General features: G+C 43.4%; 1 protein-coding gene across 1 annotated transcript in view; it reads right to left on the minus strand.

Moving 5' to 3' along the window:
* Positions 1-24,385, minus strand: part of ULK2 (unc-51 like autophagy activating kinase 2) — a 480,539-nt gene that overhangs the window by 358,977 nt on the left and 97,177 nt on the right. The gene's annotated exons all lie outside the window — the stretch shown is intronic.

Consider the following 24,385-nt stretch of genomic DNA (forward strand, 5'->3'; position numbering starts at 1 on the left):
CCGAAGAGCAAACGCACCGCCACAAGAGCGCCGACGCTCTCCCAGCTTGAACCCAAGTGCAGACCCGACAAAACGGATCGGGAGAGTGGTGCCACCGAGGACTGGACCTCGGCATTGGTCCTAAGTCAGTCTCAAAAGCAGGCTGACATGGGGATACTTCTTGCCTGGAAGCGGGTGATTGTGCAACAGGATTCACTCACCACCCACTGGAGGGTTTGAAATATGAACAGCCGTTCGGACCGCAAGCCCCAGAATGCAGCAACAAAAAAGAAGTGATCTCACAGAGTTGTGCCATCGGAGGAAAGAAAAAAACAAGGTCAAAAACATCGGGCTGTGGAACTTATGGCATGTTCTATTGGTGAAGGACAACTCTTTGAAAAAGTTTCCACGGCGAAACGAAACGCGTCAGAACAGTCCCAATCCTGCTGTCCCCTTTAAATAAAATCGGCTTAAAAGTGAAGTAACGTGTGCGGCTCAATTTCTCTCCGCAGGGGGAGATGTTTTGAACATGAGTATCGGCGTGGTTCTGCCGAAGAGCAAACGCACCGCCACAAGAGCGCCGACGCTCTCCCAGCTTGAACCCAAGTGCAGACCCGACAAAACGGATCGGGAGAGTGGTGCCACCGAGGACTGGACCTCGGCATTGGTCCTAAGTCAGTCTCAAAAGCAGGCTGACATGGGGATACTTCTTGCCTGGAAGCGGGTGATTGTGCAACAGGATTCACTCACCACCCACTGGAGGGTTTGAAATATGAACAGCCGTTCGGACCGCAAGCCCCAGAATGCAGCAACAAAAAAGAAGTGATCTCACAGAGTTGTGCCATCGGAGGAAAGAAAAAAACAAGGTCAAAAACATCGGGCTGTGGAACTTATGGCATGTTCTATTGGTGAAGGACAACTCTTTGAAAAAGTTTCCACGGCGAAACGAAACGCGTCAGAACAGTCCCAATCCTGCTGTCCCCTTTAAATAAAATCGGCTTAAAAGTGAAGTAACGTGTGCGGCTCAATTTCTCTCCGCAGGGGGAGATGTTTTGAACATATATATATATATATATATATATATATATATATATATATATATATATAAAAGCCTCATTTAATCCATATTCAATCGAGGCAGCATTTGAAGCGGCGCGCCTGACCTTAAAATGGCGGCCGCGCGAGACAATCGGTCCAGCAGCAACTCCCGGTGAGCAATAAACACAGAGGAGACTGAAATGGAAGCAGGACTAAATTATAATAAACAGTGAGAGAGGACAAAGAGCAAACACCAATACCTAGAAAGAGAGAACAGACTATTTGTTAAGGTTAGGGAAAGAGAGAAAGTCAGCCGACCGGAGCAGTAACTCACAAATGGCGGACATCTTGCAATACCCATTTTGAAGGGAAAAAAGAAAACTTCTATTATTAGTAGCCACACAAAAAAGGGAGGACATGCTGTAATATAAAGATTGTAAAACAAAAGAGTACAACTAAGGACAGCTTAAGATTGTGATCTAAAATCGCAACAAATAAGTGCCCTAAGTAATATTTGGGAAGAGAAACTGATTACCATCTAAGCAGGAGAGTATCCAAAGAGAAGTTTGGTCACATAACCGCAATGATGGAATGCTACTGAAAAGCTGGATGCCTAGCGTTATGCATCGCTAACTTTAGGGACAACCTAGTGTTAAAGAGAAGAAACTTTATAAGGACCTATATTGTGTAGTAAATATGGGCGAAAGATACCCAGAGGCGGGTGGTTTAAATGCCCTTGTCATAAAATATCCACCTAAATTATCCAAAAACGGAGCCAAAAAGTTTAAACACAATATCTTGAGGAAAAATGCGGACACACTGTTCTCCGACCCTTACTTTAATTCAGATAAAGGCACTATAACTAATGACCTGATATTCTATACTAATAAAACGACAAAATGGCGCAATGCCTTCACCGGAATGCTCAACATAAAAGACACTAAGAACACTCCGCATGGCACAAAAATAATGACCGCACCATCAAGAAGATGCAGAGCAGAACTATGCATCACCATATATAAAACCGGTATTATACTGATACAGGCAGCTAACAATGAACTAATGAAGTTCGACAAGGTATTCCCTACTATAAAAGGTTCACTTGAGGGCGTAAGACACCAACGACAGCTGACCACACCAGAAAAGGAGACAGAACGGACAGAGGGATCCACGATCCATATGAATATTGAACAAAACCAGCCCCAAAAGGAGAAGATCACAAGCAGAGACGATGATCAAACGGGAGGCAGCCGAGAGCCAGATACCAAATCCGGAAAGAAATCCGAAATAGAAGTGTCTATAGCGAATAAGGAAACAGTAGGGATAGATAGATCTACGAGTAATGTGAATAGAGAACAAGACCAACCCCAAAAGGAAAGGACCTCACCGGTGCTAAACACTGAGCCTACCCAAGCAGAACCTACAGGGGCACAGAATGAATCATTCAAGGTGAATCAAGAAACGGGAAAGAGAGGAAACATCATCTGTTCATTACCTATTTCGAATATTGTACTAATGCCAAGCAAAACCCCACCCACAAAAACGCCCCTAACCTTACAAACCATAGATAACTCTCTAAACAGTGCAAAAAGAAACGGAATCAACAACCGAACGGATGGTAAAAAGAATGTATCAGTGGCACTAAATAAAGATCAAAAACGGAGAAGAGCTTCTTACAACCTACGGACACACCGACCAAGCATCCCTAAGCACTCACTCAGGAATCTGAAGGTTATCAAAGATCTTCAGAAACTAGTCTGCAACTTGACTCAAGCCACAAAGAGTACCATACAAGCGATTGAAGATATACGAGAAGTGACGGCAAGCACCAACTCAAAGATCATGAATATACAAAATCTCGTACACTCCTTACATAGAAAGAGCAACGAGAGGGACCTATCCCTAGCGAATAGGACCAACCGCCCAAATAGGACGAAAACACTGTCGAAGGAGGAAGCCCTTGCCTTACTCCGAACTTATGAAGCACCAGAACGGGAGAATGTGGAGATCATCAAAACAGTCCCGATTGACTATAATAGAACAACAAGAAAGAAGGATAGAAAACCCAATCATAACAATTTACAACAAGTCCAGTTTAATTCTGAATACGAAAACTTGAATAGTAATAACCAGGGGAAACAACTGACTTGCCTCCTAATCAACTGCCGATCGGCTACAAAACATGCATCAGACATAGCAGACCTCATCATTGACAAGGAAATTGATCTAGCAATCCTCACAGAAACGTGGCTATCGGAAGCATCATCTCCGACCATGGATCTCCTAGTACCACCTCATTATAACATTGTGAGACTGGATAGACCAAGACAGTCAGGAGGAGGAATTGCCTGCATTCACCGAGCAGATGTGGAGGTCAGCCAATTTCAAGCCGACCCACTAGAATCCTGTGAATACTTAGGCATTAATATAAGATCAGCCACCAACCAAAGATGCAATATACACGCATTCTACCACCCACCAGGTGAGAATGCAAAGTTCATTGAGCAGCTAATGGAGATCATCACGATCAACTCAAACACAGATGCTAATAACATATTCCTAGGAGATTTTAACTTACACTGGGATGACTGCAACGACAAACTAGTCAACACACTTAAAGATTTCCTTGCTGAGCTAAAGCTCAACCAAGCATGCACGGAACCTACACACACTAAAGGAGCAACATTGGATTGGATTATATCAGGCAACAAAAACACATCAATCCTCTCAATTGACCCGTGCGACTGGTCTGATCACTATGCAATAACCTTCTCGATACCGATTTTGAAAAAAGGCAAGACCGTCCAACCTCCTAACTGCAAAAAATGGATCCGAGACACAAGAGAGGCGAACATTGAGCTGCTAATAGAAACTTGCGAGAGAGACTTAAAGACACCTAACAACTTGCAGAACGTAAATGAGCTGACAGAACACTATCTAACTTCAGTTGGAAATATAGTCAACAACACCTTGCCATTAAAACTAAAAAGAATCACGGAGAAGACGAAAAATCCTTGGTTTGATGGATCACTAAACGAAGACAGGCGCAAACTAAGAATGGCAGAAAGAAAATGGAGACAACACCCATCATCCCCTGAGCTGAAAGCCCTGAGAAAAATGAGAAACGAATATAACAAAAAGATCACCAATTCCAAAAAGGAGTTTATAAGAGCGGAATTGGACAACGCCAAAAATAGACCACGAAAACTCTTTGAAATCCTGAAGCAACAATCGAACAAACTAGCCAAAACAGCTCATGAATGCGCAAAAACGACGCTGAGCAGTGAGGAATTCTCAACGTTCTTCACAAAGAAGGCCAAATCGCTGGAAACAGAACTCCTAAGCGCCGCGACTAAACACCCCAACCAACTAATGGCTATAGGCGAGACCAACCCGACTGCAGGATGTAGAAATACAAAAAATAAGGCAAACTGGGACACATTCGAACTTTATGATCAGGCCACGATAGCCAAAACGCTTTCCAAAATCAAACCCAATAACCATTATCAAGATCCTCTACCAGCGAAATGTGTAAGAGGAATTAGCCATATTGTGGTACCAATCTGGACCAAAATAATAAACGCATCACTATCACAAGGGATCCTCCCAGACTGCCTGAAAACAGGTCAAGTGGTCCCTCTGATCAAAAAAGCAACTGCGGATATTAATGACCCGAATAATTTTCGACCAGTGACCAACATTCCCCTATTGGCCAAATTAATCGAGAAATGCGTGCAGGGCCAACTGAGCCAACACATCTCCAAGTTCTCACTACTAGATGAATGCCAATCAGGATTCAGATCAGGACATAGCACGGAAACAGCGATCCTCCATATTGTGGATGACGCACTACAGGCACTTGATCGGAATCAAGCATGCTTACTAATTCTCCTTGACCGGTCATCTGCATTCGACACAGTTAACCACGATGCTTTACTAGCCAGGCTAAAGGACAGAATGGGACTATCCGGAAATGTGCTGAAATGGTTCGACTCGTTCCTACGAAACAGAACACAACGTTTCCTGGTCAACCAAGCCATATCACCACCATGCCCCAACACGATTGGGGTTCCACAAGGATCAACACTATCCCCGGACTTGTTCAACCTGTATGTAGAACCTCTTACAGCAATTCTCAGCAACTCAAACATATCCTACCATATGTATGCGGATGACACGCAGATATATCTAAAGATATCCTCCCTTAAAGACATTGAGCGTATGAATGAAACACTAAAAATGACAACGGAATGGTTGACTACGAACCACTTGAAGCTAAATGCTCAGAAAACCGAATTCTTACTAATCTCTCCACCAAGGAGCGGTACAGAAATAAAAGAGTGGACCAAACTGGTGACGGCGCTCAACTGCACCCCGACGCTCGTCAAATCAGCCAAATCACTGGGAATCACTTTAGATGAGAATCTTGACATGAAAGCTCACATTAATTCAATGGCAAAAAACGCCCGCTTCCACCTGAACTACCTTAGAAAACTGAAACCATTTATCTCGGTATCTGATCTGAAACTAGCAACCCAATCCTTAGTCATCTCGAGAATTGAATACGGCTGCACTACCTTAACGGGTTTACCAAAAACATCCACAGCGCCACTAAAAGCCTGCCTCAACGCTGCAACGAGACTCATCTCAGGATCAAGGAAGTTTGACCACATATCCCCGCACTTGAAAGCTCTAAACTGGCTACCATATGAGGCCAGGATTCAACTAAAGATCGCATGTATCACCCATAGAGCTCTTCACCACAATACTCCTGGATACCTATCCAAGAAAATTGAGCTGTCAGGAGGAAACAGACCGGCCAGGAGCGCCAAGGAGTTGGTGCTGAGACCAGCCATCTTCAAAAAGAAAAAAACTTATGACAGAGCGTTCTCCGGAGCAGCTCCTAGAATCTGGAACTCACTCCCCCCTAGCATTAGGAAGATTCCGAACACAGCAACATTTAAGCGGGAAGCGAAGAGCTTCTTAATGAGTAAATACCGTACATAGAAAATTGCATGGAACGCTGTATGCTACATTCCTGGACTCAAACTAAACACTTACGTCCTCGTAAGGAAATGTTCGACTGGAATCAGATGAAAGAGAAACAATGAGGCATAACCGATGACACCTCCTGTGATTAATCTGAACACCTACTGCTACCTCGTGTTATTTGATCGTATACCACTATCTGAAACCTTATAACCTACTACCTCTTATTTACGACGAAAATGACTTTGCTAATATCTTATGCTTTATAGTATGGTATAATGTAATAGATAACCTCTCTAATAGAAGGTAGTTATCTATGCTGTCACTTGAGCCTTATAATTATCTACCTCACACCATATATGTTCGAATGGAAGGTGGCTATTTATGCATTCACTAAAAGCCTTATAACTATCTACCTCATACTTATATGCTGTTTAATGGACTTCAGCTTATTATTAATTTGCTTAGCTTACCTCTATGTCATCAGTGATGTCATTTGAGATGTCATCAGTGATGTCACTGACCATGTCATGAATGATGTAATATGTGACATCAGCAGTGGATTGCGGGTGCGAGATATATAGTTATTGCAACTAACTATATATGCGAATTTCTATGGTTTTGTGCGAGTAAATTATGGTTTTGTAAATGCTAATCCCTAACTATATATGGTCTATAACAAGGGTTTTTTCAGTGAATTTTCTTGGTTTTGTAAATGCTAATCCCTAAGTATATATGGTCTATAACCTATGGTTTTTTCAGTGAATTTCATTGGTTTTTTAATAGCAAATATGAAAAGCTGTAAAATGTCAAGTACGTGGTAAGTAAAAACATTTTCGTATTTATGCACGCTGATGATTCTTGGAAGAGGTTGACACAGATGACATCTTAAGGAACAAAGAAAGACAAATTAAGGATGAGGAAGTTGTCACTTTAGTTTTTTCATCAGCTAGCGATAGCAACAAACACATTGTAATGGAGATTAGAGAGGCTACGGATGGGTGAATAAATTTTGAAAAGGAATGGTGACTCCCCCCTTTAGTAGATTAGCTAAATCTTTGCGTAATTTGGGCATAAAAGTTATATTATTGGAAGTAGATGGTTATAGTTCTGGTTAATTTCCATTCAGAGTGTCCTACACAGCACCACTCTAGGTAAACACTACTTTATGTAAAACCTGGGACTTAGCACTCATTGGAATGTTTGTGATCTTTCCTCTTAAGATGCATCATAAGTTATTTTAACCATTCCATATAAAGTTATGCATAAAAATGAATACACAGACACAAATAACGTGTATCCAAATACAAAATACAGATTTCGGCCTTATTTATTGCCTCTAGTTTTCAAAGGCAAATTTCTGTGGAAAACATGCACATTAAGGGTTGCCTTTCCTTAAACCTCTGTTTTTAAAAAAAATTGGAAGAAACAAAAAATCTTCCCTTCCATAAATAACCCAAGACTTTTTTTTTGTTATGGCAAGGTAACGAAATAGAGAATAAACTATAGTTGGTCACCATGGTCCGGACGAAAATGAAAAATCAATTATACTAAGTATCTGTAAACACTGAGCAGACATGTGAATGTGACATTCTGATTATTGCTATGCCCGAATATGTATATAACTGCTACAATCACTATGCTAATAAACAATCTTTTGTTCTGTTTTGTAAAGTAAAACTATTGTGAACGCAAGTATTATACATAGTAAGTGTTTAATATAGCATTTGTCAGTCATTGGTTAAGCAGCTAGGACCTGTTCACTCTTGACACCCCAGGTGCTGTGTATGCAGATTTCGGCCTTATTTATTGCCTCTAGTTTTCAAAGGCAAATTTCTGTGGAAAACATGCACATTAAGGGTTGCCTTTCCTTAAACCTTTGTTTTTAAAAAAAATTGGAAGAAACAAAAAATCTTCCCTTCCATAAATAACCCAAGACTTTTTTTTTGTTATGGCAAGGTAACGAAATAGAGAATAAACTATCGTTGGTCACCATGGTCCGGACGAAAATGAAAAATCAATGATACTAAGTACCTGTAAACACTGAGCAGACATGTGAATGTGACATTCTGATTATTGCTATGCCCGAATATGTATATAACTGCTCCAATCACTATGCTAATAAACAATCTTTTGTTCTGTTTTGTAAAGTAAAACTATTGTGAACGCAAGTATTATACATAGTAAGTGTTTAATATAGCATTTGTCAGTCATTGGTTAAGCAGCTAGGACCTGTTCACTCTTGACACCCCAGGTGCTGTGTATGTTGCACTATAGTGCTGAATCGGGTACATTTTTCTATTTTTTTCTACAGCACCCTCAGTGCATGAACAACTATAGCAAGAGTAGAAAATATGATCATTGCCTTTTAGTCTAGACTTCATTTTATGTGTTTTGAGTGGGAGAAACGCCGTCTTTCGCCATTTTATGTGTTTTGAGTGGAAGACACGCCGTCTTTCGCCATTTTATGTGTTTTGAGTGGGAGACACGCCGTCTTTCGGCGCAGCATTGTAGGATGGCCACACCAGTGCGGCAACGTGCTGGACACCACCCTGGTGCCATCCGGATCTCGGCGCGTTGTGCTGCCTTCGGCCTATTCGCACATCGGTCCGCTACTGACGCCGCCTCATGGGCCAACGAGTTTTGTATGCTTTTTATAACCCAAAGCCGCATAACAGGTCATGTGACTTGTTTATAAAACTTTTCATTGGTTCATTTTACTTTTGGTTTCCTAATGATGGAAGGCTTGATCATATGACCTAAAAATAACACTTTTCATTGGATTAAAACATTTTTTTTTCCCAAACGATGAAAGACCCACCTTTTTTTTTCTCACTCGGCAATCAAAAAAGGTTCCGTTAGATGACAACAGAGGGGACAGGCAACAAGAACCATCACTCAAAAAAGGGGAGGGCAAGTTCTTCCCTACCGGGTCACGTTGGGGCTCCACCGGAACTCATCGAATTGATAGTCTACAGTGTTTCTGGATGTTTCAGACTGAAGCTGGCGTCAGCATAAGAGCACCACCATCTCGTAGCTCCGTCGTGGCCATTCCGCAAGCAATCATGGCAGCCGCTCCCCAACGGAAGCCTGCGGGAGTCGGGGGACCCCAAGACTTTTATAGAATCTTCAAGGCTGAGGGGACGCTTTCGGGAATGGGGCCCATGCCCTAGCAGACAAGCGTCCGAGTTCCAAGGTGTCCCAGGGCCATTTTAGTGGACCACGCCCAAATCCGAAGAGCCGGCCGCCACTTTAAGAGTCCTGTGGCAGCCGCCTATCGCTGCACCGCAAGAGTGGAAGCAACTCAACTACATGGTGAGCGAGACGCTGTAGCTGCAAGAGCGGGCGGTAAACAGCTGAATGGCGGAAGAGGCACAGTGTAGCAAAAGCGGGCGGAATGGCAACTGAAACGGTAAAGGGGCGCCCCACTACAGCAGACGAGCCTCCACCTGGGGAGGCCCATTCACGCCGCCTCTCCCCCTACCCCCCCCCCCCCCCACCCCCCCGGGGCGCCCCACGCCGTTTTTCGGTACAGCATTGTAGGATACCAAAACCAGTGCGGCAACTTACTGGGCATGACCTGGGTGCCGTCCAGATCTCAGCGTGTTCTGCTGCCTTGGGACTATTCGCACAACAGACCGCTACTGACAAGACACAGTGCAGCAAAAGCGGGCGGAAAACCGCTGAATGGCAAGTGAAACGCTAGAACAACGCTAGAATAACATCTGGAATAATTGTCGCTCAGAAGAACAACACACAAAACTCTGTAGTGTCTGAGGAAAGTAAAACAGAGAAGGTCACTGTAGTTTCAGACACACTTAACACTAATGACTTAACAAAGATATCGTCTGTCTATGAAGCAGCTGTCATGTTCACAGAATTGACAAAGAAGTGTGCAGACACCAATGCTATTAAGAAACACAAGGAAATCCCTAACGCATCTGCATTCTCGGAAGAGGTTGACACAGATGACATCTTAAGGAACAAAGAAAGACAAATTAAGGATGAGGAAGTTGTCACTTTAGTTTTTTCAATAATGGAAAATATGCAGTCATTGGCTATGAAGGATGTCTAGTGAAGCAGAAAAAAGGCCATTTGATTAATCATCGAAAATTGAGTAATTGCGTAATTTGGGCATAAAAGTTATATTATTGGAAGTAGAGGGTTATAGTTCTGGTTAATTTCCATTCAGAGTGTCCTACACAGCACCACTCTAGGTAAACACTACTTTATGTAAAACATGGGACATAGCACTCATTGGAATGTTTGTGATCTTTCCTGTTAAGTTGCATCATAAGTTATTTTAACCATTCCATATAAAGTCATGCATAAAAATGAATACACAGACACAAATAACATGTGTATCCAAAAACAAAATACAGATTTCGGCCTTATTTATTGCCTCTAGTTTTCAAAGGCAAATTTCTGTGGAAAACATGCACATTAAGGGTTGCCTTTCCTTAAACCTTTGTTTTTTTTTAAAAATTGGAAGAAACAAAAAGTCTTCCCTTCCATAAATAACCCAAGACTTTTATTTTGTTATGGCAAGGAAACGAAATAGAGAATAAACTATAGTTGGTCACCATGGGGTTTAAAAAAGGGATGGTTCTTCACCACATTAGATATTTACCCAGACCCTCATTCTCCAATGTGATGAACTAGGCTAAAATTCTTCTGGTGCCTGCACCATATTACAGAATATCACCCCAAAACATGAAAGCGCCCAAACACCAGATTGAGTTGAACCCCACAGTAAGCCTTATTTCTTCAGGGCCTCCGAATTTCATTTGCTTTGCTCATGGAAATTGTGGGATATAGGACAGATAAGGTGTCACCATTAAGAAAGGGTAGTATTTAAATTTGCATATCAATTATGTTTAACCTTTTAAAAATATGATATGCTAGCTTGAACTTATGCTTTACATTTGAAGCCGAATTCAACAGCTTAAGTAAGTAGGTTTTCGTAGTTGTAACTTTAAAGGGTGATGTAGCAAACTGTAAAGATTTTCTAAAACAGTGGAGCGTATTTAGTTTTTTAATGTACATGTTTTTGAAACGATTACACAAATGAAACATTTGTGAGTTTTAAATTTCCGGAGAAGTATAATTTACCAATAGTTTTCTCTGCAGATGTTTTTCCATTAACAAACCCAGTTCCATCACCCGCCCAGGATATCACTACTGTTCTCCATGTCATAAAACCTTAGGATGTTCAATAACTGAAACAGCTAATATGGGTTTACTTACAGGGGACATCTTTTGTTCTGTTTTGTAAAGTAAAACTATTGTGAACGCAAGTATTATACATAGTAAGTGTTTAATATAGCATTTGTCAATCATTGGTAAAGCAGCTAGGACCTGTTCACTCTTGACACCCCAGGTGCTGTGTATGTTGCACTATAGTGCTTCATCGGGAATACGGACAACCCTATTGATGTCAATTTTTCATTATTGATTATTGTAAAGAAATGGCGACTCCCCCCTTTAGCAGATTAGCTAAATCTTTGCGTATACTGACCATTGTTCCTTCTGTTTTAATAAAAAATGTTTTAAGGTGTTTACTGTTTTTGTTGCGATGTATATATTTATAAGTTATTAAAGTGTTATAATCCTACTACTTTGTTGGAGTGCTATATATTTTTAATGTGACACATAATTGTGAAGACTTTGATGTACAAAAAGGCATCCCTGGAATCTTCCTTTTCAGGCTCGGTCCCACACACCCTCACAGTGAGAATCCCCTCCCTAATCACAATACAGGATGGTTATCAGATTGTAGGAACGCGTGTAGTATGACGGATCTCATCGGGTGGGGGCCTTGATCTACTGTAACTCCTTTGAAGAGGGGTGATTCTTTACAGTTGAGGCCATAAACTACATCCGCAGGGCTTGGTGATAGCCTGGCACCGGCCTGGACAATCGGACACAGAGGAAGAGGAGTGTCAGAGGGTGCGGTAGTGAATAGGGTGAAAGGGAGGTGTCGGACGGGCACAGGGTGTGATTCTCAGGGAAGAGCAGCGCAAATGGGGGGAGGTTTATGGCCCATGCATAAGACAGAGAGCGGGGTGACCAGTGCGTGGGGGAGATGCTTGCAAGGGTGGGGAGCCATGCTGAGGATCGGCAGCATGCAGAGAGTGGGTCTGGTCAAAGCATCTAAAATGGCTGCCGTGCAGGACAAAAGTGTGGCATTGGAAAAAAAGCAAGATGGCGCACACAATGTTTATCAATACGGATTAATTTATAACAATTATTTTTAACAATATATTTACTCGCAGTGTCAAAATGGCGGTCAACACTTCCTGATTTCCTTCGAATCGAACGTCAACAGACGTCACGCAGCAAAAAAAAAAAAAAACGCTCAAGCGCAGCCGCTGGAAGACAAGTATCAACATATATGAGCCTCCTCAACCACCCTCAGAAAACATAGGGGGTCAGGATACGTCTCCCGTACCCCCTTATACCCATTTCTCACATTGTTTTTCCTCCATCTTGTAATTTAATTAAATCGAAACACAAAATGGCAAATTCCCGTTTCGCTACCAGTTTGCGACCCGGTTCGCGAACCGGGAAGCACTTCTACCGCGAAAAATTAATTTTTTTTATTTGCCCCACGGGACCCTTTAATAACCCCAACATCATTCCTAGGGGGTCAAGAGGGGTCTACCTTGCCCCCTTTCAATAAATTCCCCCTTCGTTTTTCTCCTCCTCTTGTCTCTCGATCCTACCGAGAGACAAGATGGCGGCCGCACCGGACTGTTTAGAATGTTCACAGACACCGGAGAGCCAATCAGCTTCGCTTCGCAAAGCTCCGTTACGCGAAAAGTACGCGATCTGGAGCGCTATCCGGGACGCTGTCACAGATATATCTGTTTTTTTAAACGTTAATTTCTCGAAATCCACTGGAGCACATATATTGAGACCCAGCAAAGGCACATCGGGCTAACAGTCCCTACAATTTTGCCTAGTTTCGTGTAAATCCATTCAGCCGTTCGAGCTAAAAGTGAGGCCAAACGCCCTATGGAAAAATGAATGGGAAAAACGCGTTTTGGGACCCCCCTTTTTTCTCGGCCCCCCCTTGACGAAACCCCCCCCAAATTTTCAGGGGCTGCTCAGAAACAAAATGTGCCATTTTCCTGAAAATTTCAGCCGATTCCGTCCACAAACACCAAAGTTATTAGACATAGAATTTTCAAAAGTTCCATAGAGAAAAAATCCTAACTATATATACCTACTGGCGACCGCCAGTAGGTAATATATATATATATATATATTATATGCGTTCTGTTATACTTAACAGCTGTTGTCTACAGAAGGCAGCTTCCCGCTTCACTACGACCAGTAGGATATATATATATATATATATATATATATATATATATATATAATATATGCTTCCTGTTATACTTAACAGCTGTTGTCTACAGAAGGCAGCTTCCCGCTTCACTACGACCACCCAGCCTGGGAACCTCCACAGGCAATTATTGAAAACGAACAAAATTATTTCATTGGAGAAAAAAAAAACATCTTCCGACAGAAACATGCATCAGCTCCAGGGTTTAATTAGTAAAAACAAATAAATACGTACATGAATAAATAAAGTGCCTGGTGCCCAAATAGTTTATAGGAAGGCCGCTCCCCTCTTAGTGCTGGCGCCAGCATCCCTTGTGAGGCTATAAACCACACAACTACATATGCATGCTAACTCAGTTAGATGCAGCTCCCGGTAGGGGCAACAATATTTTCACTTTCTATTTCCATCGAAGGCAGAGATCTTCAATACGTGGGGCGCGAGCCACAGGGGGGCCATTGATGCATGGGAAAGTGATCGCACTCTTCATTTGCTAAAAGAAAACACATCAGGTGGTTAATTCCGGTAGTTAAAATGCTTTCCCTGGAGTGTTAATCAGGGATTCTCCTGTGCCTGGAAATTGAAGCCAGGCAATCAGCTAAACACAACTTTCTACCAGTGTGTTGCTGGCCTTAAAGAAATGCAAATGTACACAATGAGTTAATCTGCAAATGTAAAGGATTTGCATATTAAGCCAGACGCCCATTTGGCACCTGGCACAGGCGTCTGGCTTTGGCGTATGTGTGACTACAAGCCAACCCCCTTTCCCCCCCTACTAGGATCTATGGTGTAAGTTCTTTCTACATCTCATAACTGTCTTGCTTTCAGAAATTGCTGAAGGCCAACTGTAAATCATAAGTCTTGCGGTATTTAGGTGTCACAGGTGAGGGTGCACCTTAGCGTGTGAACACCCCATGGCATTCTGGTCCTGAAGAAAGCCTCGCTACTCGCAGCCGGAGGCTGAAACATGTAGACATGTAATTGCACTTCCAAATTAGGATGTGAATGGCCAATTTCACCAGAATTTACATCCACTTTCACCATATTTTAACCTTGCCTTACTTCTTCACCAATAAAAGTATTTGAGATAAGTAAAGACAATTTTAACCTTTCACTTTCACTGACTGCACTTCCTAAAGAAACCCGCTCCACTGTAACCAGGTGTCAAAGCACACCCGGGCGGCATTCGGCCCCTCGGGTGGGATCCCAATGATGAAGCATGTCACCAACTGGGTTGGTGAGTGAGGGATCTTTTAATACACAGGTGTGACTCCTCGTGCAAACTCTTTGTTTGGAATCACTCATCTGTTTGTTTATTTAGATCTGGGAATGTGTCAAAACCCATAGGAAAACCCACACCAACGCCCATGGAAAGCCCTCCTGATACAGTGTAAGGCAACGCATTGACTTGCACTGGGTTGCCTTTCACCATATGTAGGAGGCCATGAAAAGCTGCCGCGTAGGTATGGGTCTGCACTCTGCGCAACCAGAGCATCATAAAAAAGGATGCACCGGCAGCACAAAGGGACTTATATTGTTTCTTATTGATGTATTTGGGTGTTAAACTGGCACTAATAAGGTGCAACCACAGATTGACCGTTTCTCTGGAGAACATTTATGGTTGCCCATGATAAGGAGTACCAGGTTCGAGAAATGTTTGTCTGGAGGGCGTCCTTACCCCTAAAACATTTTGATGGGGGTCTCTGCATCAAAAAGTTTGCAGACCACTGATCTAAGGGGTGCAAGAAGAGATGTCTATCGTAAAGCAGAGCTATCCATACCCTATCACCAATTTAATCACACAAGAATGACTCGGTTACCATCACACTATCAGAGGAAGTGATTAAATGTCTGCAAGCTTATCAGGTGAGCACAAGAGTTTAAAACAGTTCATCATGGGCAATGTGAGTAAAGTCAAACCACCGCTTCCAATATTATTAGCTCTAACACAATACCTAAAAGCTGTTGCATCAGGTATGTCTTAAAGTCCAAGACATCAACTTTGTGTCAATGCATGAAATAAAGTTATACTGCAGAAGATTCCCTTTCCTTTTTAACTCAACTGCCCTCTATAGTTCTATTTCTATATACCTTTTCAAGACAACAGGCCGTTTGCCGGAATAGAGAGTGGAAATCTCGCCACGTAACGTGCTGCGGCCATGACCGAGCTGCCACAGACTGGCATTACTCCCCCAGACTGTCCCATTTACTGCCGCTGGGGATGGGACAGGCGGGGTGTTGAATATCCCTTACCAAAGATTAATGAGTTGTTGGCCAGAACGAAGGGCATGAGATGGTTTTCAACAGTTGATCTATCGTCAGCGTACCATCAGGTTCAATTGCACAAAGATAGCAGGAAGAGAACGTTCTTTATTACACCTTTTGGATGTTTCCAATATGTCAGGATGCCGTTTGGACTAGCCTCTGCGGCGGCAGTTTTTCAGAGGATTATGAGTGAAATTTTAAGAGGGATTTCAGGAGTGTTGTTTTTCCAGGACGACATATTGGTGATGGGAGAGAATAGGAAGATTCATGACCTGAGATTGAAGGATGTTTTCAATGTTTTGAGAAATAAGGGGTTGACAGCAGAATATGGGAAATGTAAATTTGCTAAGCAAAAAGTGGCTTATTTAGGTCATAGTATTGGTTCAGATGGTATCTCTCCAAAGAAGGAATTACTACAAGCAGTGAGTGAGGCTCCGGAGCCTAAGAATAAGGATGAACTCCGTTCGTTTTTAGTGCTGACGGAGTATTATTCGAAATTTGTAAATAATTTTTCAGAGAAGTCCTATGAGTTAAGACAGTTGTTGAAACAAAAAAGTAAGTTTGAATGGAATGAGAGGTGTAATAAAAGTTTTGAGGTCCTTAAAAGAGATATTTGTTGTGCCACACCAATTTAGGGATTTGATCCGGATTTGAGGAGTGTGTTAACAGTGGATGCAAGTGGAAAAGGTTTGGGTGCGGTTTTGACGCAAAATGAAGGTGGGGAGAAAGAGGTTGTAATTGGATTTGCATCAAGAAGTTTGACACCAGCAGAGGAACTGTATTCGGTAATTGAAAGGGAGACCCTTGGTTGTGTGTGGGGCATGGAGCACTTCAGAGTGTTTTTATGGGGAAATGAGTTTGATGTAAGAACGAACCATAAACCACTAGTGAATTTGTTGACCACAAAAGGAATGGTTAGGGCTTCAGCGAGAATTGCAAGACTTTCTATGAGATTGCAGGATTACAATTACAGGATTAAATATGTTCCTGGGATACAGAATAAAATTGCAGACTGTTTAAGTAGAATGCCTTTACCAATCAAAGAAGTACCTAAAAGTGAATGGGATGATTATCAAATTGCTGTTGTGGAAGAAGACTTGGAGGAATTGATTGCAGAAAAAGAGTGGCTTGAGCATTATGGAAAAGACGAGTTGTTGGAGAGAGTAAGAGAGAGGGTTTTAGAAGGTTGGGGTGGAAGGAAACCAGATGTGGAAGAAGAAAGGAGCTTTTGGGAGGTAAGAAGTGAGTTGAGTGTAGAGTCAGGATCTATTTTCAGAGGAGGAAAGATTGTACCACCTAAAACCCTGAGGAAAAAAATAGTAGATTTATGTCATGAAGGGCATTTTGGGATTGTTAGGACCAAGAAAAGAGTTAAGAACTCATATTGGTGGCCAGGTGTAGATATTGAGGTGGAAAGAGTGGTGAGGGAATGCAAGGAATGTGCTGATTCGGATAAAAGTTTGACAACGTTGAAACCACCTTTGTCATCTGTGAAGTGTCCTGAAATGGTTTGGGATTTGATTGCAATTGACTTTGTTGGTCCAGTCCATTACAAGTATGAGGGTAGGTTTATTATAGTTTTAATAGACTACTTTAGTAAATGGGTCGAATTGGATATCGTAAAAAAAGCTGATGCAGAAACTGTAGTCTATTTTCTTAAGAGTTTATTCTTGAGAGAAGGATTGCCGAAAAGAATTATCAGCGATAATGGAACACATTTTACGGCAGTGAAGGTAGAAGATTTTTTTAAAAGGAATGGTATTACACATGCGTTGACATCTGTGTACCATCCCTCTGGTAATGGAGCTGTTGAGCGATTTAATCGCGTCATTAAGGGAACAATACAAATTGCATGCCAGAATAAAAAGGATTGGGAAGTTGAGCTTAAACAAATGCTGTGGGGTTATCGTCTCACACCTTCTCTCACCGGTTTGAGTCCATTTGTGATGATGAGGGGTAGAGAACCGATCACAAGAGACAATTCTGGTTGGATGAGTAGTACAAAAAAGTTGAATGGTCACCAGAAAAAGTAAAGGAGAATATCATAAAAGCACAACAGGTGTACAAAAAGAATTATGATAAAAAAAATGTAACAAGAATGGAAGAGCTTGCTGTGGGAGATTGGGTAAAAACCAAGAAGTGGGGAAAAGTGGCAAAGGGAGAAAGTGTTTTTTCTAAACCTTGTAAAGTTGTGGAGTGTCTTAAAAATTCGGCCAGGCTTAGCGATGGTCGGGAATGGCATATGAGTCGAATTGCAAAATGTAAAAATGTAAAAAAAACAGAGGAGGAGGATGTTGGGGAAACTGCAGCTATGGTTGGGGAATGGTTGTGGGAAGATGAAGTGGAGGATACTATGGAAGATGAGGAGAGAGTTGAGGAAGGGAATTGCATAGAAGGTGAAGATTTGGGTGAACAACCCCATACAGATACAATGAGATTGGGAAGATTTGGAAGAGTCATTCATACTCCTCACAGATTTAGAGATTATATGTTAGTCTGATTATTTATCATTTGTTTTTTTCTTTTCCTCTTTGTTGTTGTATATAGTTCCTTTTGTTTATTATTATTGTAAGGGGGAAGATGTGTTGTGTTGTTGTATTCTTATAAAGAATTGTGGGTAGGTTCTAAGAATAGGAATGTCAATGTGGGGTTCCAGGGTGGGACAGTTGATGGGAGACTGAGAATTTGTGAAGATCGTTCCTGCCACGTTAAGCAGGGTTGCCAATAAAGTTCTTAAAGAAGATATCCAGCCTATGACCCATCATTACACGGGGACAGGCAAGGGCTGGACAGCACGGGCCAGGCCACTGTCAGAGCAACAGGGCAGAGGCAGGTCCTGTGGCCCAGGTGCCGTGGCCGGCCAGAGGCTTAAAACACGCCACAATGTTACTGCGGAAGTCTACCCCGCTCCAGAGCTAGCAGCAGTCACGAGATAAAATGCAATTGACATCTCGAGGCATAGACCGTTCTTGAGTTGAGCACAGAGCTTACATTAAAAAAATGAAATTTTTTACTGCAAAACAATCTAAAAAAATTCACATGGGGCCGCCTGAAAGTGTCCCGGTTTGCAGAAGTAAGGGTCAACACTTGTCCCGAGGTGCTTCTAGACACTATCATTCGATAATCTATATGGGGTCAAGAGGCAGTGGCCATAGACAGTGAATTGACAAATCAATGTGGCTATAGTAACCTACAAACGGAAAAGTAGAGCAGGAACAAGAACGGATAAGAGGAAGACATTTAAAAAAACAGTGAGGCTGAAACCAACCTAGTGCATACGCGGTGTACTATCTCGAAATACTCCAAATACTGGAGAAATAGACTTCAGCACTACCAATAAGGTGAGATTAATGAATCATCAATGACAGTTAACAGAAGCGGGCCGGAAGGAGCGGTAAAGGTTTCTGTTTAGATCCGAGTTGCAAACATTCAGTTTTCGACCCACCAAGGTTTGGGACACGTGGGCACTTCATGTCTCAGCACACTGACGACATGCTTGGAGATCTTAAAATATGAAGGAAACTGGGTGCCCTCTAGTTGTAAGTGGAGCAGGGCAGCAAGTCACCAAATCCATTTAATTAGACAAAACACCTAACGTGAAAGGGCGATAGATACCTTGAAAGCCCATAAGTTAATACTCCGCTAACAAGTGGCAATGAATATGTGAACCGCAGTAATTCAAGGATTTCTTGAATCCTCGGTGAAGCCACACTTCGCCCTCCCTTTACTACGAGTCGGCTAGTTGAGGCTCCTGGGCACTTTCTGCCCTCCATGCTGTTGACAACCTCGGTGGCTACACAGAAATGTCTTGTCCTAGCACTGCCGCGCTCTAGCCGGGACTGAAGCGCAGCCACAAAGACTGACCACAGCAACAATACTCAATAATAATGGCTGCATATGTCAAACAAGCATTTGCAATGCAATAGGTCTCGCATTATTTAAGTTTGAGCTATTAGCATTGTAAATGGCAATTGTTTTTTGCTTTATGCTATATTTTTTTTTTACATAAAAAGCTTCATATAAAATATGTTTTATTAAAGTTATTTATGCAGTATCTAAATTTTGTTTGCATAAAACAGTATAATAATATCTTAGTAAAAAAGTCAAATATTTTAATGGAAATTCACCAAACGTTCATTTATGTGTTGGTTTTGAAAATAGCTAAATTAATAGCTTTGTCATTTACAATGCCAATAGTTATAACTTTCGCAAATGTGACACCTATAGCATTTGTAATGCAACATTTGTATTTACGTGACTTAGATGTATTGATATTACAAATAACAATGGCTTTTAATTTTTTTTAATACTTAATAAAAGTGATTGTAATTTATAATGGCAATAGCTTAAACTTTTGTAAATAACTTTTGTGAAGATTATGTTCAGTGCATTTTATTGTAACAAAATCCAAGAACAGAAGTGAAATATTAACATCTTTTTGTGACATTTGTAATAAAGCTTGAAACATTGAGAGAACATATTTGTGCTGTGGTGGTGCTGAGTGATGCTGTGGTGGTGCTGAATGGGGCTGTGGTGATGCTGAGTGATGCAGTGGTGGTGCTGAGTGGTGCTATGGTGGTGCTGAGTGATGCTGAGTGATGCTGTGGTGGTGCTGAGTGGTGCTGTGGTGGTTCTGAGTGATGCTGTGGTGGTTCTGACTGATAATGTGGTGGTGCTGAGTGACTGTACTCACTGTCACTCTGCACTCACTGTCACTCTGCACGCACTGTCACTCTGCACGCACTGTCACTCTGCACGCACTGTCACTCTGCACGCACTGTCACTCTGCACGCACTGTCACTCTGCACGCACTGTCACTCTGCACGCACTGTCACTCTGCACGCACTCTGCACTCACTGTCACTCTGCACTCACTGTCACTCTGCACTCACTGTCACTCTGCACTCACTGTCACTCTGCACTCACTGTCACTCTGCACTCACTCTGCACTCACTGTCACTCTGCACTCACTGTCACTCTGCACTCACTGTCACTCTGCACTCACTGTCACTCTGCACGCACTCTGCACTCACTGTCACTCTGCACTCACTGTCACTCTGCACTCACTGTCACTCTGCACTCACTCTGCACTCACTGTCACTCTGCACTCACTCTGCACTCACTGTCACTCTGCACTCACTGTCACTCTGCACTCACTGTCACTCTGCACTCACTGTCACTCTGCACGCACTCTGCACTCACTGTCACTCTGCACTCACTGTCACTCTGCACTCACTGTCACTCTGCACTCTGCACTCACTGTCACTCTGCACTCACTGTCACTCTGCACTCACTGTCACTTCGCACTCACTGTCACTCCGCACTCACTGTCACTCTGCACTCACTGTCACTCCGCACTCACTGTCACTCCGCACTCACTGTCACTCCGCACTCACTGTCACTCTGCACTCACTGTCACTCTGCACTCACTCTGCACTCACTGTCACTCTGCACTCACTGTCACTCTGCACTCACTGTCACTCCGCACTCACTGTCACTCCGCACTCACTGTCACTCTGCACTCACTGTCACTCTGCACTCACTGTCACTCTGCACTCTGCACTCACTGTCACTCTGCACTCACTGTCACTCTGCACTCACTGTCACTTCGCACTCACTGTCACTCCGCACTCACTGTCACTCTGCACTCACTGTCACTCCGCACTCACTGTCACTCCGCACTCACTGTCACTCCGCACTCACTGTCACTCTGCACTCACTGTCACTCTGCACTCACTCTGCACTCACTGTCACTCTGCACGCACTCTGCACTCACTGTCACTCCGCACTCACTGTCACTCTGCACTCACTGTCACTCTGCATGCACTCTGCACTCACTGTCACTCTGCACTCACTGCATGCACTCTGCACTCACTGTCACTCTGCACTCACTCTGCACTCACTGTCACTCCGCACTCACTGTCACTCTGCACTCACTGTCACTCTGCATGCACTCTGCACTCACTGTCACTCTGCACTCACTGCATGCACTCTGCACTCACTGTCACTCTGCACTCACTCTGCACTCACTGTCACTCTGCACTCACTGTTACTCTGCACTCACTGTCACTCTGCACTCACTGTCACTCTGCACTCACTGTCACTCTGCATGCACTCTGCACTCACTGTCACTCTGCACTCACTGCATGCACTCTGCACTCACTGTCACTCTGCACTCATCATTACTGTTCCTTTTGTGGCATAAAACGGGTACCTCTTCTGCGTGCACTGGTTTATGTCAGAGGAGCTAAGCTTGGTCAATGTCTGAACAAAATGGCAAAATGATATGTTCCTGCAACAGCACAAGGCCGTAGATTAGAAGCTACGAGGTAAGAGACAAAATGTACCCGCAATACCAAAGTACTAAACGTTTCACTGTATCTTGGAGGAATGTACTTACAAAAAAAAAAATCAATCACCCATAACAACGAACCCACCCGACCCGTCCTTATCAAAACAGATCAGACGAAGACTTGATGGAGAGGGCCAGGCACACAACCCGGCCATCGGTCGCCTGGGAAACCAGATCCATCCACGGCTCAGGAGTCCTCTGTGCGTGGACAGGGTGTAATTTTCTCATAAAAAACTCACTGCGCATTCCACCCTCAACGAACAACACGCTTGGCAAAACAACATGCACGGCAAAGGAAACCGGCCGCTCGCACACTCTCCTCTCCTGCCTCCTTGTATCATACCAAGTCACGGACATGCGCAGACGTCGTGATGCGCATTTGATTCAAGTATTTTACAGTTTTATGAAAAATACTCACTGCGCATTCACCAATCAACGCGCGCGGCAAAGGAAACCGCCGCGCACACACGCTCCTTTGCCCTAAGGTAAGCAATTACGGCGGACTCCCGCTTTCGTTTTCCGCCGGCCTGCGAACAGGAAGTCAGGCAGGCCGGGCGGGACAACCGGAAGTAGGAGGGCGGGAGCCTACCCCGCCTCCCACGGAAGAGCCGCGATTGTTTGGCGCACCGGAGCAGGCAGGAGCCTACCCTGCGCCCCGGTGCCGAAGAAGGGAAGAAGAGTCTTGCTGCCGGTGGGAGCCGCTGCACTGAGGATGCCGGTGAGTGGGGCGTCGCCTTGTTGGGGGGGGGCGGGGGCATCTGTGTGCGCGCGCGCGGCGGCGGACTGTGTATGTGTGTGAGCGTGCATGTGTGTGTGTATGTGTCCTGGAGTCTGTGTGTATGCGTGTGTGTGACGGGGGGGGGGGGGGGTTGCCTGTCTGGGTGCCTGCGTGTCTGTGTAAGTGTAAATGCGTGTGCGTGTGTGTGGAGCCGAGAGGAGAGGGGCTGGTGTGTGTGGAGGGGTCTCTGTGTATGCGTGTAGGTGACGGGGGTGTGCCTGTGTATGCGTGTGTATGTGCGCATGCGTGAGTGCTGTGTATGCGTGTGGCTGTGATGTGCGCATGCGTGAATGTTGACGCGCGTGCACGCAGCTCAATCCACGCTCGTCACAGTTTTGTGTCCCTCATTCCCCCGTGTCAGCCGACTATAAGTCTCCGCCCTGGACGCATCCTTCGGATGCGAATTCCAGGGCGAGACCTAAAAAACGTGGACAGCAAAATGATCTTAGCTGGCATACTCCAAGTAGTCTCACTGTTGAAGAAGACATATGTCTAGGCCACACCCACCCTGGGAGACATGGCAAGTGAACCGGTTTAAATAACAAATGGGGTCGGTTGAGAGGCGATGTACTGCTATTGTTTCCACAATTATTAGGTGCTCTGTGTAAAGTAATACATGTTGCAGGGCACTGGAACCTCCAGTTAACAGGAGCTCAAGGGTCACAACTGCCTCTTGTCTCTAAGCATGTTGAATAGGTTATATGACTTTACCACACAGCCTTCACAAGACAAGGTAGGTATATTTATGGTACGAATATACTGCTCGTTTCTGTGTGGCAGTTGTAACTTAAGAAATATCGTCTTTTGCACTGTGTAAGCTTCCTCATCTTTCATGGACATATACTAGATGTTGACATACCTACATTACTTCCATGTACTCATGTATCTTTACATTTATTACTTCACTCCTAATTTAGCATCTCCGATGCACTACCCTATATCTCACCCTAAACCTCTCTCAATATATCTTCTACCTCAACTCTGACTACTTTGATACCCAAAAAAAGACCCTTTACAGACTCAACCCTCCTCCATCTCTCCCTTTTATCATCTCAAACCTCTTTTACTATTTAAATCTCCTAAACAAGTCTTTCTAAACCCTCCTCTCTGACTAGTCCCCCCACTCATCCCAAACCCCCTCCTTCTGCTATGATCTCCAAATAAATACTTTCTAGACCCTTCTCTCCTCTATCCTTTTCAATCTAAGTAATAGACTCACATTTACAACGCTCACATTAATTTCATATTTCCCCATAACAGTTCACCACTAATCCTGCTTGGGTTCAGGAGTAGCGCGCTACTCGCCGAAAATCGCTTTGATGCCTCATCAGGGGTACCAAGCGCTATATAAATGCAAATCCCTCCCTCTTCTATCCCTTTCAACCTAAATAACAGACTCACATGCCCACCCCCTCAAATTAATTTCATATTTCCCTATACTGATTCGCCACTAATTCTTTTTGGGGTTCGGAGTAGTGTGCTACGCGCCAAAAAGCACTTCAATGCCTCGTATGGGGTAGTAGGCGATATATAAATGCAATTTACAATTACAATTGTGACTGGTGTTTTTTTTTCTTCTTATGGGACCACAGTTTTATGCACAACGGTTTAATGCTAGGCTGGGTTTCATAATGTGC

Source organism: Lissotriton vulgaris, unplaced genomic scaffold (genome assembly GCF_964263255.1).
Source record: "Lissotriton vulgaris unplaced genomic scaffold, aLisVul1.2 SCAFFOLD_740, whole genome shotgun sequence".
Classification (NCBI taxonomy): domain Eukaryota; kingdom Metazoa; phylum Chordata; class Amphibia; order Caudata; family Salamandridae; genus Lissotriton; species Lissotriton vulgaris.